The sequence below is a fragment of the Primulina tabacum genome, chromosome 3 (assembly GCF_025594145.1).
Source record: "Primulina tabacum isolate GXHZ01 chromosome 3, ASM2559414v2, whole genome shotgun sequence".
Classification (NCBI taxonomy): Eukaryota; Viridiplantae; Streptophyta; class Magnoliopsida; order Lamiales; family Gesneriaceae; genus Primulina; species Primulina tabacum.
In genome coordinates, this window is record NC_134552.1 from 20117297 (window position 1) to 20134166 (window position 16870).

General features: G+C 35.4%; 1 long non-coding RNA gene across 1 annotated transcript; it reads left to right on the forward strand.

The window, feature by feature from the left end:
• The first annotated feature begins 1202 nt into the window (after positions 1-1202).
• On the forward strand, positions 1203-3270 carry LOC142540975 (uncharacterized). The gene is made up of 3 exons (XR_012819196.1): positions 1203-1716; positions 1810-2075; positions 3044-3270. It is a non-coding gene; the product is annotated as an uncharacterized LOC142540975 (long non-coding RNA).
• Positions 3271-16870: the final 13600 nt, after the last annotated feature.

Consider the following 16870-nt stretch of genomic DNA (forward strand, 5'->3'; position numbering starts at 1 on the left):
AATCCAGAACTTTTCCTTGTAACCATATCTTTCATTATTCGAAATAAGAAATGACTCCAATCCATTTTAATTCCTCACGTGATGGCAACCATCACTTGGACTTTCTCCTTAGTAAGTTTATCAAACGTTCCAGCTTTGACCAATAAGGCCTTTGCCACAATGTCAGCAAGCACTTGATACTCTATTTTGAGAAGCTTCTTGAAGCAAGATGGAGACAATTTTTCTCCAGAAGCTGAGACGGTGCTGAGAGCAGTAGACATCTCTTGCTTAGAAATATCGGAGAGTTCAGAAATACCTGAACATGGGAGGAAGAAGGTTGATCCCAATAGTGCTGCGTCAATGGAGATGGATGCGTCTCCTTGAGAGTGAATGATCTTTCCTTCTTGACTAGTTGCCCTAGCATAGAAATCCAGAAGAGCAGTTTTGTATATCGTAGCAGGTGCTTCCAAGAATTTTCGGAGTCCTGATTTTTCTAGGGCTTGAAACATCTTCAGAAGATTCTCATCCTTGATGGTAAGGACAGAGGAGAAGTTAACCTGGTAAGCATTCAGGGTGTAAGCTCCGGCCATTTGTTTCCTTTAAAGAAAGTAACTTCAAAGAGATTGAGTAAGCACGATTTCAAAAGAAAACAGTAGTTAGAGAATAAGATTCTGGAAACGTAAAAAATGAATAGAAGAAACAAAGGCAGTTAATATTCAAAAGAAAATTTACAGCCGTCATTGTAAACACAAGGACACGTGTCAATATGTTTACGGTTGAGTTATTATTTTCATTTTTATTTTTTTTAAAAAAAAATTCAGAACGTGTCAAATAGACCAATGATTTTAAATTTTGAAATTTAGTGATAAGAGCGGGCTGTTCAAGCGGTTACTTTTGAAATAATCAGAAGAGAAGTTGTCGTTTTATGATAACGTCTACTGGAAGTTTTAAAGTACTGAAATAATTGAGCACTTTAATAAAACCAGTAGACTTGTTGTTTTATCAAAAAGACAGACATTCTATCTGTTTTCGGAAAAAGATATGAAAATCTTAGTCTGACTAAAAGACTGTTCCCCCTCGATAAATGCAACCAATAAATGCAGAGATGTGATATCTGAGGACAAGATGGATGAATCTTGGTATTCGTGTAACCAAATTGCCGCCTCTTCAGCTTCCTGAGACTCTATATAAGTGCCTGCAAGTTTACAAACTAATTCTGTAAGGCCCTGTAATTAATTATCCGGTAATTTTGGCATAATTAGAATAATTATTGAGTTGTAAATTAAAATAATTATTTATGCCAAATAAATTCAAGAAATGTGTTAAAAATATGTATTTTAGAATATCGGAGTTAAAACGATATAAAAATACATATAGATATTTAAATAGCACACGAGAGCAAAATATATGCTAAACCGGGATTTTTGGGCATGTGTTACTATTTTTTTTAGTAACTAAATATACATATACATACACACAATTTATCTTGTGGAGAGAGAAAGGAGGAATCAGAAACCCATTTCCCTCAACCCCATTTTCGCAACACATGTAGCAGCTGCGGGAAAGTTGCGATATCTCCTCCGTCCGGCATCCAAATCACGAACGGTTTGAGGGGTTGTCTTCCTTACATCAATAGCTTCATTTTGAACCATGAATCGCTACTTTTGATGCCCGTTTCAGTACCAATCGAACCCTGTTTCGTGGCTGTTCCTGTTCAAGTTTCTTGTTCGATTTTAGGTGAGCTATTGCTTGGTTTTTCTTGGTTCTTTGGAGTATATTGAGCAAGGATTTGAAGCTTAAATCTTACCTTGCTGTTCCTGCATTTTCCAGCTAGTTTTCAGTTCGGTTTTTGGTCATGAATAGTGTTTTCCGGCGTCTTTTCCGGCGAGTAGCAACATTGGACCGCTAGCGACTAGTTTATACTTCGGATCTTGGTAATTTTTGGATCCAATTCAAGATTTTTCGGTGCATAAGTAGGCTGCCCCGAAGTGTAATTTTACCCGCTTCGATTTAATTTCGCTTTGTCGATTTTAATGCATTATATTGACGTATATATTGGGTTTATATTGTAGGTTCTATCGTTAGAGAGCTTTGAGGTATAAATCGAAGAGTTTGTGAATTATTATCGAGTTAATCGTGTGATTATTTTGGAGAATTACGGTTATTTAGTTGAAATTTCAGAATTGTTGAAATTGATTTGGGAATTAAGTTTTGATAATTAAAAATCAATAAGTTGGATTAATTTAGTTTTATTGGCGAATTGTGAATTATTCGACCTATTTTTATCATTGTTAGGTCGAGGAGATTAAAGTTGAGCTTGTTGTGATTTTAGAGTCGGTTTAGGTATGTTACAGGTCGGTAACATACAACGGTAAAACATAAATTATGTTTAATTGTCATTCTGTGTTACATTGATCGGATGTATGACTTGTTGGCTGTTGTAAATTGTTAAATGCCTTCGTTATGATCTATGTTTATTAGTGTGACATATTATTGGCATTTAGCATCGGGCATACTGTTATGACATTCATGTTGAGCCCTATCATTCTTGTTAGCCCATTGTTGATATCTGTTGTTATCTGGCACTGTTGTTTATCTCGGGATCATTGTGTGGCTGATAGGCCTATACACATGAGACCGTAGATGTGATTGAACAATCCCGTGGTTAGTGCAGCCTTTTGAGGTGAGCACTGGGATTGTGTCATCTAGTTCGTTCTGTTGTGCCATCCTGTTATAGCGTATCAGCTGTATGGAGGCCGAGTCAGGGGTGTTATTCAGCACAGCTTGGCATACCTCGCATACTTGGCAGGACGGTTTAGCTGCATGACGATGTAGCTCCCCTGTGTTGTTGCTCGAGCATTATTCCAGTTGATATCATACCGTTTGTTGGCTCCTGTTATCCCGATTATTCGTTGAGCCTTTCATGCATTGCATATCACATTTCATTATATGATTATGCATGATTTCTGTCATTGTTGTTATTGTTGGACTGTTTCATACCAGAATCCTAACCTCAGTTGTTTACTGGGGGGGCTGCTGTGGTTGCTTTTGGGCACTATGGTAGATCTCCCGAGTCGTTTTGCTGCATCAGGCCGAGGTTCCGCCAGTGGAGCTCGGGATTGAGGTTGGATTGCTTGGTTCTGTTCATTGGAGTCTCCCAGTTAGTCTATATGTATGTCTTGGGTTTGTTTCAGTCTTGTATTGTAGTCTATTTGCCGGGGAGATGCCCCGTGTATCTGTATTGATATTTGGTTGTTATGGTTATGTTCTGAGGCGACTCTGTGATTTTAATGATCTGGCGAGTATTTCGTAAGTTTTAAATTCTGTTTAGTCCTGGCCAGTGTGGCTATAGGTTGTTGACTTTGGTTTTGTTTTAATGACTCTAGTTGGATTATATTTTGATATAAACTGCTGTTTGAGTTTTCGGGATGTCCTATTTACGGGGAGGTCATGCCGAAATTTTTCTAGGCCCTGAGGTCCGTTTTAAAGTATTTTAAACCTTTTTCCGCTGCAGTTTTAAATCAAGCCATTATTGTTTGATCATTAATTATCGTTAGAGTAAATGGGCCTCACAAATTCATCCAAGAGTTTTTTTATCAAATCAATACACATGATAGGTGCAAATGATATCTCGGAGTCTTCTCCAGAGTCAGAATCAGCAAAGGAATTCCAAAGACAATTTTCAGTCTCTTGTAAGCAGATGTTTGAAGACATCTTTTTCGAATACATTAGTACTGACAAGACCCAAGCTTGCCAGAGTCTTACAAGACCCAAGCTTTCTGGAATCTTTTCGGAGAAGACCATTCTTTTCTTGCTGAAGTACTTTGCAACAAGAAAAGTACTTCAAGCTGCTGATATCAACAAATGTAGTAGACAAACTCAATATAAAGCTTCTGGTTAAAGAATATTTTGACATTGTTTATCAACTGCTTTCATTGAATAATAAAATAGTTTGAGTAAGAAAAGCTTAGTCTGGTAAATCAGAAGACGTTTCGGTTGACATGAGACTTTTCCACTTCTTCATCGTTTAATGTACTGAAATGGTTCCTTAATAAAATTTCAGTTGAAGTACTTGGTGTTTCTTTATTTTTCTACAAATAACTCAATGTCAACTAAATAATATATATAACTGATAAATAATAAAAGAGATTCAGAAGAGAGTTTGTCGTCTTATGATAGCTTCTACTGGAAGATAAAGAATGCCTTGTTTTATCAAAAAGACAAATCGCCTTCTGCATCTGACATAAAATCAAGTATAATCAGAATAAAGTTCTCCCTAAATTAATGCAATTATTAAATGATAATTCTTGGTAAATGAACCGTCGATAGCTTGGCACAGAACGCTTGACATTCTTTACTGTAGTCATGATTACCTCGATCTTTTGGTACCTGGTTTGTCATCTATAAATACAGGCATAGAGGTTAGCCATATAGTCACTTTTAAACAAAAAGAATATGGCAGGAAAGAATAGTTCTGATTTGGCCGAAGAGTTCATGAAGGAAGTGATAGCTGCCAGGAAGGAGGCAATAGAGGGCAAGGTGCTGGAGAAGGCACTTGCTACTTGGACTAAGGTCCAGGAGCTTCAGTCCTCCTTTGAAGGTGGGCTGGTGTCTTCTACCAGGGAGCTGATAGCAATGGAGAAGTATTATCGACGTCTCCATAGTGCTGACAGCGCAGACGTCTTCTCTGAAGATGGCATCTACCTCCTCATGCTCTTAAAGGAGCAGAGGACTCTGAAAAAGATTTCTTTTTCAGAGGAGTTTCTGCGTACCTCCACCGGAGAGCTGATCACCTGGTTGGCAATCTGGAGAGAGTATGTTAAAAATGAAATAAAAAATGTACGCCCCCGCTTCTATTTTTAATGAAGTTTTTATATTTTGTTTACTGATTGTCTCTTTCGCTCAGCTTTTATTTTCTGCAAACTAAAACTGAACAATCACAAGAGAAGATTAAGTCACAATATATCAATGGAATGAAAATAACAGACAATTAATTTAAGTCTATCAATCCAAGTGTATTTTGAAAATAAGAAAACTTATTCTCAGCCAAAGGTTTCGTAAAGATATCTGCTGTTTGTTGATCAGTATGGACATATTCCAGACGATTGTCCTTCTTCTGCACGTGATCTCCGATGAAATGATGTCTGATATCTATGTGCTTCGTTCTGGAATGAAGTACTGGATTTTGTGTAATTGCAATAGGCACTGGTATTGTCACAGAAGATAGGTGATTCGGAGGCCTGAATTCCGTAGTCTTTTAATTGTTGTTGCATCCATAGTATTTGAGAACAGCAGCTTCCAGCAGCCAGATATTCTGTTTCTGCAGTAGATGTGGCTATAGAAGTCTGCTTTTTACTAAACCAGGAGATCAGCCTATCACCAAGGAATTGACAGAAACCACTTGTGCTTTTCCTGTCTAATTTGCAACCTGTATAATCAGCATCTGAATATCCAATAAGATTGAACGATGAATCATTAGGATACCATAAACCGACATTTTGAGTTCCTTTCAAGTACTTCAAAATACGTTTAGCAGCAATATAATGAGATTGTTTAGGGTTTGATTGAAATCTTCGCATCTAATACAAACAGCAAACATAATATCTGGTCTACTGGAAGTAAGATATAACAATGAGCCAATAAGACCATGATACTGAGTTACCTCTACTGGAATTCCACTTTCATCTTTATCAAGTTTGATAGATGAGCTCATTGGAATGGAAGCATGCTCTGCTGCTTCCATACCAAACTTTTTCAGAAGCTCCTTAGTATACTTGGCTTGATTTATGAAAATTCCAGTATCAAGTTGTTTGATCTGTAATCCTAGGAAGAATGTTAATTCTCCCATCATGCTCATTTCGAATTGATCCTGCATCAACTTAGCAAACTTTGCACATAGTTTGGGGTTAGTTGACCCAAAAATAATATCGTCAACTTAAATCTGTACTAATAGGATATGTTTATTCTTGATTAGAGTGAACAGAGTTTTGTCTATTGTCCCAATTGTAAAATCATGATTGACAAGAAATTGTGATAGAGTATCATATCATGCTCTAGGTGCCTGTTTTAGACCATACAAAGCTTTGTGTAATTTGAATACATGATGAAGTAAAAAATGATCAATAAAACTTGGAGGTTGTTCAACGTAGACCTCTTCTTGTAGTAGACCATTTAGAAAAGCACTCTTCACGTCCATTTGATAGACTTTGAAATTTTTGAAAGCAGCAAAGGCCAAAAATATTCTAATAGCTTCAAGCCTTGCTACTGGTGCGTAGGTTTCATCATAGTCTATTCCTTCTTCTTGTCTAAAGCCTTGAGCCACCAGTCTTGCTTTATTTCTGATCACTGTGCCTTCTTCATTTAGTTTGTTTCTGAATACCCACCGGGTTCCAATGACAGCTTGGTGAGATGGTCTAGGTACTAGAAACCAAACTTCGTTTCTTTTGAATTGATTCAGCTATTCTTGCATAGCTTCAATCCAACTAGGATCCAGAAGGGCTTCTTCAATTTTCTTTGGTTCATCTCCCTTTCCATATCTCATAAGGAGTCTGGTTATGCCTTTTGTTGATCATTGTTCTGTTTCGCATATAGCATGCAGTGTTGATTGCTTCTGCCCAGAAGCACTGAGAAATGTCTGCATCTGCTAGCATTGTTCTAGCAGCTTCCTTGAGGATTCTGTTTCTCCTCTCAGCTACTCCGTTTTGTTGAGGCGTTCTGGCAGCTGAATATTCATGATGAATCCCCTGTTCATCTAAGTACAACTCAAGAATTCTGTTAGTGAACTCAGTTTCCCGATCACTTCTGATTTTAATTATAGAAGAGGATTTTTCATTTTGAATCTTTTTCAGAAGCTTGATCAGGAGGCTACTGGTTTGATCTTTTCCAGCAAGAAATATTACTCAAGTAAATCTAGAAAAATCATCAATAACAACAAGGGTATATTTCATCCCCCCTAAGCTCATGATAGGGATTGGACCAAATAAGTCCATGTGCAGCAATTCCAAACATCTTGAAGTCGATTTGCTGCATTTGTTTTTGAAGCTGGATCTTATCTGTTTCCCAAGCTGACAAGCAGAACAAACATGATTCTAAACAAAATTAATATCAGGTAAGCCGTCGACTATATTATGCTTTTTGAGATTGTTGATAGATTTGAAATTCAGATGATTCAATCTCTTGTGCCAGAGCCAATGTTTCTCACTAAGAGAGGCAACTAAACATGTAGGAGCATTAACATGATCTAAGTTCCAAGAAACTTTATAGGTGTTGTCCTCTCTCTTTCCAGTTAATACAGTAGACTCAACAGAATCTTTATCTATGCATTGTGTGCTTCTGAAAAATTACAGAATAACCATTATCACACAGTTGACTAATGCTGATTAAATTATAACAGAGATTCTCAACCAGTAGTACGTCATTGATAGTTATGTTACCATGGATAATCTTACCCTTACCCACGGTTTTACCTTTTGAGTTATCCCCAAACGTTATTTTTGGTCCAGTACAACTCATTACTTCTGAAAGTAGATTTTTCTGTCCAGTCATGTGTCTGGAACGTCCACTCTCCAGATACCATGTGGAGCTGCTTACTTTAGCTTTCTTTTCCTGTTCCTGCAAACACAAATTTTAGTATCTGGTACCCAATCTACTTGAGTCCAACCTTATTAGTCCCTTAGGAACCCACATTTGTACAATTTTTGGTGATTTTGTACTTCGGGTATCTAAGGAGGTCTGTGCAGTAGAGGGTCTATTATTTCTATGCATCTTAGAATGTTGTTCTTCCCTTCTGTTCCTATTGTCTAGCCTGTATCTCTTCTGAACAGGTCTAGAATTATCGTACTGGTAGTTTTTAACCTTCATGGGGGGTTGTCTTCCTGAGTTGAATCCTCTACTGGATCCAGAACTTTGGTCAACTATTCCCTTAGATTCAATATAACCAAGACCATAATTCTTTCTTCTGTTCATCTGATTTATATTTCTTTCAACTTGAACAGTCGGTACTTCCGGTTCATATGCCACACTTGGATTTAACAAATCGAATGTATTTTGTTTTGCTGGTATCCAGTTCTGGCTGAGTACTGATTTCAGAAGTGCTTTCATCATTGCTGAATCCGAGACCACTTCTATCTCCAGATTGCTTCTGCAATTCTTGCATCTTTTCCAATGAAATAGAAGACTTATTCCAAGCATTTACCAGAACAGACAGTTTCTGATTTTCAAATTTCATTGTCTGGTAATCTGCTTTTACTTTCTCATTCTCGGTTTTCAACTTACTCATCTCCACTTTCAAATCATTGCAGCTATTCTCTTGCAAGCAAGTGAACTTACTGACTTGATTTCTTAAGTTTAGATTTTCAATCTTAACTTCGTCGAATGATTGAGAAAGTCTTGAGTACTCCTTTACCATGTCATGTAATGCCTTAATTAAATCAGTTCATGTAAATTCGTCAGAGTCGAAGTCGAATACCTCTTCAGATGTTGAGTTTGATTCAACATCTGCCATAAGACATTTAATCTCTTCTGCATCACTTTCACTAGAATGACTTTCTGAGTCAGATGACTCAGAGCTGGAATCCGCCCATTTAGATTTGCTTTCTTCAGCAATCATTGCTTTGCGGTCTTTTCTGAACTTTTTTTCATTCCTTTTGTACTCTTTCTTCTTCTGGTCATCTTTCTTGGGCTTTGGACAGTCAGCAAGAAAGTGACCAATCTTTCCACAGTTGAAGCATGCCATATCACCAGATGGTGAATCTTTCTTGAAGTTGCGATTAGGGTTTTGGTAGGCTCAGTGATTCTTTCTCATGAATCTAGAGAACTTTTTCACAAATAAAGACATAGCTTCATTGCTAATTTTTTCAGCAGTCTTTTCAGAAGTACTTTCAGTAAGGGTAACATGTACTGCTTGTGGAATGACTGCAGCAGCAGCAGTAGGAGTAATAGCAGTAGTTGCAGCAAGGGCCTTGGTTGGCAAATTTGTTGAGGGCTCTTCTCCACCTCTTACTTCTAGTTCGAACTCGTAGGCTTTTAAGTCAGCAAACAAGTCATGTAATTCCAACTTGTTTAGATCTTTAGAGACTCTCATCTCCATTGTTTTCACGTCCCATTCTCTGGGTAATGCTCTCATTACTTTGAGCGCTATTTCTCGATTGCCGTGCTCTTTGCCCAGAGCTGTTAGCTCATTGACTAGGATACTAAAACGTTCATCAAAATCATTTAGAGTTTCACCAGCCTTCATCTTTAAATTTTCAAACTTCTGCATTGCTACAGACAGTTTATTTTCTTTTGTTTGCTCATTTCCTTAACATATCTGAATGAGCTTTTCCCAGATCTCTTTAGTAGTAGAACACATCTTGATTTTGCTGAATGTGTTCTTATCAAGAGTTTTGTAAAGAATGTCCTTAGCGACATTATCAAGATTGTCTTTCTTCTTATCTTCGTCAGTCCATTCGTTTCTTGGTTTTTCAACCATTTGAGGTGCACCTTCAGTAACAACAATAGCTTTATTTGGCTTTAAGATCTTTAATGGTCCGTCTGTGATGACATACCACATGTCATCATCCTGCGCTGCAAGGTGATCTTGCATACGGATCTTCCAATCATCAAAATCTTCTTTCGAGAACATGGGAACCTTGCTGAAGTGTGTCATCTGTATGTATTTTCAGGGACAAGAATAACCTGCTCTGATACCAATTGTTGGGGATCGAGGAAGAGTTTAGGGGGGGGTGAATGAACTCTTCTCCAATTTCTTCTTTTCTTTCTTGGATAAAGAAAGTTCTAAAATCCTGTTAGGGATAGTAGCTTATCTTGTCGTGAATACTTCCAACAGATTACAATATTAAGTGCGGAAACAATCTGATGGAGTGAATGAAAATAGTAATATCAGTAGACAGCAGTTGTTTATGGAAGTTCGAAGATAAAGTCTTCTACGTCTCCCCTTCTTCTGTTTCCAGAAGGTATCACTAAAAGACTTTGGATTTTACAGTACAACTCTTGTACACACCCACTTCAGCAAGGCTTACCCTTTGCCTGCTGAAACTCTTAGTTACTCAACACAGTGAAAATACGATACAACAAAGTTCAGAAAAGACTCTTTTCAGATTACAAACTCTTCTTGATAAAATATGAGTGCAGTGAATAATTGTGAAGAGTGTAAGAAACAGTAGCACAAAATGATCTCAATAGATCAGATATCTGCTATGAAGCGTGTGCTACTTTTCTTTATGTTGAACTCGAAGATATCAAGGATTCGTGGTTTTTCTCGTTTTGTAAAATACAGATTGATTTTGAGAGATATTTCGCACTATCTTCTAAATGGGTTTGTTCTATATATATAGGTGACTGAGTTCAACGTCTTTAATCAGAAACTGTCTTCTGACTTCTGATAGAATCAGCTTTATTACCGAAATAGGTTCCTGCAGAAAAGCTATAAAACAATCAGTCGTGTTTTATACTAAAATCGGCAAAGTGAATTAAATGACTTCGTACAGTGATTAATGCTGCAATTAATACTTGTACTAGAAAAAGGTAACGGTAACATTTAAAGCTGATAACGTTAAGATGTCGAGTCTAATAAAGTCCTTTCTTCTGCTTCTGATTCTATATCCTTTTAGGTACTTCTTCTGCTTCTCTACGCTACTGATTCTGCTTTTTAGTTATCTACTGTTTTAACGAGTGAATCTACTGGTTTTGATTTTCATCGCCACAATAAATTTAGATCTAACATATTCCCTTCCAAATCATGTTTTTAAATTACATAAAGCTACATATGGTCTTAAACAAACACCAATGGCATGATATGACACTCTATCTTTATTTCTTATTAATCATTTCTGTACTATTAGAACAGTTTATAAAACACTAATTACAATTTTCAAAACTAGCATACACTTTAGTGCAAATATATGTTAATTTTATTTTTGGGTCAACTAAACCCAAAATTTGTGAGAAATTTGCTAAGATGATGCATGATCAATTTGAAATGAGCATGATGGGAAACTGAAATTCTTCTTAGGATTACAAGTTAGACAACTCGAATCTGGAATTTTCATAAACTAGATGAATTATGCTAAGGAGCTATTGAAAAAGTTTAGCATGGAAAAATGCATTGCTGCCCCAACTCCAATGAGCTCTTAAACTAAGCTCGATAAAAATGAAATGGGAATTTCAGTAGAAGTAATCATGTATCGAGGTCTAATGGATTTATATTTATCTCAATGCTAGCAGACCAAACATAATGTTTTCAATATGTGTATGTACTATATTTCAATCTAATCCAAAGCTATCTCATTATGTAGCTATTAAGCGTATATTTAAATATTTATTACGTACTTAGAATATTGGCTTATGGTATCCAAAATATTCTACATTTAATCTTGTGGGTTATTCAGATGCAGAGTGTGAAGGTTGCAAGTTGGACAGAAAAAAGACTAGTGGTTTCTATCGATTTTTTGGTGATAGGCTAATCTACTGGTTTATAAAAAAAACATACTTCTATTGTAACTTCTACTACAGAAGCCGAATACTTAGCTGCTAGAAGTTGCTGCTCTAAGATGCTTTGGATTCAGGAACAATTATGAAATTATGAGATCACTGCTTCCTAGCCACCTATCTTCTGTGACAATACTAGCGCAATAGTCATCACTTACAATCTAGGACTACACTCTAGGACCAATCATTTTGACATAAGACATCATTTCATCAAAACCATGTGCAGAAAAAATAAATTCACTTGAAACATGTGTCTTCTAATTAACAAGCAGCAAATATATTTACCAAATCATTATCTGAAGCTAAGTTTTGTTATTTCTGCAATGTTATAAGTCTCAATGATTTATCTAAAGCATCAATCCAAGGGGAAAATTATTTTGTATGGCTAAGAAAATCTTGTTGAATTAAACTAAGAATTTGTTATATTGATAAGATAGTGCTTTTTCTTAAAAAGTATCATTATTAGAATTTTTCCAGTATTCTATTTCTCAGAAGACCTTATCATATAATATACCAAATTTATACAATGTGTTGCTTTTATCATTAACCGACTCTTGAACAAACTACTTTTTTCAAAACATTTTCTCGCACTTTTATGCAATTGGTCAGTCTGTTAGCCTATCTTTCTTAAATTTTTAAAACTAATCGCAAATATAGTACACATGTCCTTGTGTTTGAATGCTTACCAAATCTACTTTGCCTCTGTCTACACTGTTCAAGATGTCAACCTTGTAGCTATGCCTTATGTTCAAGGCATTGGAAATATTTTGTCTTCGTTCATTTCTAGAAATTCCACCATTCATTTATAAGGCTTGTCTTCTGGATTTCTATGCCAAAGCTTGTATTTCTGCTTATGTGAAGATTGTCTATTCTCATTAAAAAAGACAATGATTATTGATGATGCCCTGTTCAGTTCTACTTTCTCTCTTCCTACATATGGAATTGTTGACTTCTCAGTCATCTCCAAGGAAGACATGACTATTGATCTAAAGAACTTTTCGCCTTCATGAGAAGATTTTTCTCCATATTGCTTCAAGAAATTGTTAAGATGGAATTTCAAGTCTTGACAGATATTGTAGCCAAGGCTATATTGAAAAAGGCAAGAACCATTGATAGACTAACAAAAGAGAAGGTCCGGGCAATGCCTTCAATTACTACTGGAACACAAGTTAATTGGGCCTTTGTTATATTTAAATCACTCTTTGAGATTGTCCAAAGAAGAGTTCTATTGGTTTTACTATGCAGATCAGCAAACTTCTCTAGGATATTGGTTTCAGACTCACTTCTGAAAAATATGGTACTTCAACCACCTTGATTGATGCTAACAATGTGGTTGCCCTTCAACCCAAACCATCTGTTTCTGAATTTATCACAACAAATCAGAAAATCGGAGTCCAAAAAGAAGCTTCTCAAAAGCAGAGGACGAACAAGAAGAAGCTTATCACTGTGGTCACTGATTCTAAACAAATGTGATCTGAAGAATCCTTTGCTCCAATTCAACCTCCTCCAAATCCAACCTCATAAAATAATAAAACAAACTTACCATTTGCATCAAGAAAACAACAACCATTTCAGATCTACCCGCAACCCAATCCCCATCTGATAGTGATAACCTACCCCTACACCAAGTTTGCAAACCTACTGCTACTGCCACTACTGTTGTTGCACCACAATCCCCTAAAACTCCTCTACCAAAAACCACTCAAGTTCATGTCCCAACACCAAAGAGATCAACAAATAGAAGCTCAAGCTCTTTCTCATTGCTCTCAAACCAGTAGGTGGAGTGGCCATTTGAGATATGCTTCCAGAATCGACTCGTGCTAGCATTAAGAAACCAGTTTCCACTGATATAGTCAAAAGAAAAATCCATGTTCTTCCTGAAGAACCAAAGGAAACAGGCACCAAATATTCGGTTTAGATGATCATCGACCGTAAAATGAAGGAGATCAAAAGATCCGTTGAAGAAGATATTGCATATTTTGGTGACTGAATCAATATCCAAATAGTTCAGCATCTATCGCATTCAAGACTAAGGGTGCCTATGCCAAGGCCCTGAAATATGAAAAAAATAGTGTCCGCTGCTGCCAAAATAGATTCTGTCATTGGGCAATGAAGATAAGAAATTGCATATTTTTTAAGATCAAAATTCAGAAGCTGAATGAAACACTAGTTGTTCTTAACTCCAATTATGATTTTCAAGGTCCAACTGCCTTTAATGATCAAGCATTGATCACTCAGCACTCTTCCGATTTCAGAAATTTAGAGATGGTTGTCACGGTTATTGAGAAGAATTTGAGTGAAGATGTAGTTGGAAGTCAAGAACTTTTCAAGGTCAAGCCAGTTGAAGAAAGAACCAAAACCCCTCCAAGGGATGAGGCCTCCAGCACTCCTGCACTAGTTTCAGTTGCTACTGCTGATCCTACTCTAGCACAACCAAATTCCTCTTCGTTCTTATCTGATAGAGAATTTTCAGTAGTAGAAGAAATGATTAATTCTATTGTTCAAGAAGCTGATGGAGAAGTCCCTATTGAAGTTCCTTTTTGTGATGTTGATGATTTGATAGATTTTGTTGTGCCTTATGCTATCTCAATCACCCCCGCAAGTGAAGAACGGATTGCTGATACTACTGATGCTCCCATACTTCAAGAATCTAAGCTTCCTAATCTTGAAATGTTCTCTGTTGAACATCAACAAGAAATGAGAGAAATCTTGTATGCTAATTCGGAACCAAGTATACTTGTGACTACAGATATTGTTCAAGTGCCTTCTGAACCAGAACTTTATATTGATCCAAATACAGCCCTGGTCCTACATTTTGAGAATCCAATTGACACTTTCATTGAAAATATGTACATGTTGCTCACTTAACTGAGATTAATTAACTCATGGATAGCATCTTCATCTATTGATAAACAAAATGCCCAAGAAATTGAGATGGAAGATTTTAAGCGCAACTGCAACAAAATCATTGAAGTAGTCAAGGGCATTACTTTTGAGCAAGCTGCTGCTAAATCTGCTTTCGACTTATTCAAAGATCGTTTGGCTAAACAAATTTTGTCTATCAGCAAATATGTGACTAAGATGACCTTTCAGCTTTCTTTTCTCAAATCCAATTTTGTCTAAACTCAATCACATGTCATACTAGCTCATACCAATCTTTCATATTTTGCCACTGCCCAAACACTCTCTTCGTTAACTTGATTCCAAAGTTGGCATTCTAGATGCTAAGCTTAATTATCAATCTCAATCTCTTCAGACTTTTGATAACCAAGTTGGCAACCTTCATGCACACTTATTTGAATTTATTCAATGGGTCAAAGCAGTGCTGCCAAAAATGGGGAAGAAGATACAAGAAAAGGGCAAAAGCATAATCTGCACAAGATCAAGTTAAAAGTGAAGATGAGGAAATCAATGATGAGTAGAATGAAAATAGGTATTTTTTAAAGTTTTTATTTAGTTTGGCCACAGTTATTCTATCCATTGTTATGATCTTGATGTTCTTACTTTGTTTATTTATTCTCTTATCTTATTTTTATCTGTTTTATAATCTTCTGGGTTTTGACATCACCACAAAAAGGAAAAATGTTAAGAAAATTTTAATCATGGTGATGTACTGCTTTAGAAAAAAACATAACCTTAACGTAAACCAGAACCTTAGTTTTAGTGATGTACTACTTAAGGAACACCAGAACCTTGGTTTTAATGATGTAATTCTTAAGGAAATTCAGAATCGTAGGATTTTTCTTATTTTATAGTTAAGAAAAACCAGAACACTCACTAAGAAAAAACTACAGTAGGCAGTCAAAATCAGACATCAAAAAACCTAGAATTAAGTAATTCAAAAACTGTAGCAGTAGTCATAATACTAGTTTCTTATGATAACATGTAAAACTAACATCAAATTATATAATATTTAATAAGAGACTGCTGTTATCTATTTTATTTGTACTATCTATCAGAGGATGTCTCTATTTAATGTGGTATTTATGTACAATAGTGCACTTCATTTATTATCGTTAAATGAACCATACAAGATCATTTATACTCACTATAACAAAGTTTATTCCTGGATTCAGACATTCTTAACGAGTAAAAGTGTCGGTCTTATTCGAACGTTGAAGTTCAACTATATAAAGGATTCTCAAGGATTCACAAAATATCTCTCAAACTCTCGAACTCTGAATTTTTTGTAAATAATCTTTCAAAAAGACTCAAGCCTTTCGAAGCCTAAAAAACAACGTACACTTTAAAGCCTCATCAGATTCAAAAGATCATTTGTATTATCTTTATTCAAATTCCTTCGTTGTTTAATTAGTGTAAAATGTGAAGCATTTGCAATATGAAGAAAGAGTCTTTCCTTAATTAAATTTTTTTTAAAGTTATTGCATTGTAATACTAGGATTTTCGGTAGACAAATGTATTACATGTTGAAGTGGGTTTGTACAAGTGTGTACCAATCAAAGTCTTTTAGTGATACATTCTAAGAACAGAAGAATGTGAGACGTAGAAATGTCTTGTCCTTCGAACTTCCAGAAACAAGTCTTGTGTCTTGCTTCCTTCTACTGTTTTTAGATTCATTAAAGTGTTGTGGACTAATTTCGCACTTCTAAAGTAGTTTGATGCACTTTCAAAGAACGTGAACAATTTCTGACTTCCTAAAATATTTAAGAAGCACACATTGCAGAAGCAGAAAAATTTGAAATTTGAAGTGTTTATTCAACCATTTTTTTAAACACTTCACTGATCTTAACAAGATCTTTTGTTATGATAATTACCAAAAGGGTTTATGTCATAACTCCATGAATTATTATTTATGTATTAATAGTAAAAATAATAAATATTAATTATTATTAATATAAATATAATTATGATTTTTATAACTAACAAAGATTCAAAACTTAAAACACCACACTCATACTAAAATTAACAATTATCCTAAATTTTATTTAGTTTTTCGCATTTGGATCGAAATTATTTGAAATTTAGAGTTTTTTGAAATAATGAAATGATTTTTTTTTAAAAAAATCTCTTTGGTAAAATTTTCAGTGAAATAAAAAAAATTTGGCACAGATGTCAAAAGTTCTAGATTTTCACGGGAAAAAGTGTTAATGACAAAAGTTTGATAATTAAACCCCTTTGCCTAATTTTTTTTTTTAAAAAAAATCATAAAATATTTTTTTCATACCTTGCTTATTTACTAAAAAACATTTATGCTCGAAAACCTTTTGCATCCAAGCACAACACTCAAAAACTAGCACACGAGACGAAGCTAATTCAGTAAATACACTGTATATTTGAGATTATTCATTTTAAACAGATATCCCCTTTTACTCGAAAGTTCAAAAAATCCAACTAAAAATAACAGAAGTTTAAAAAAATAAAAAATAAATCCTGTTTTACTTCA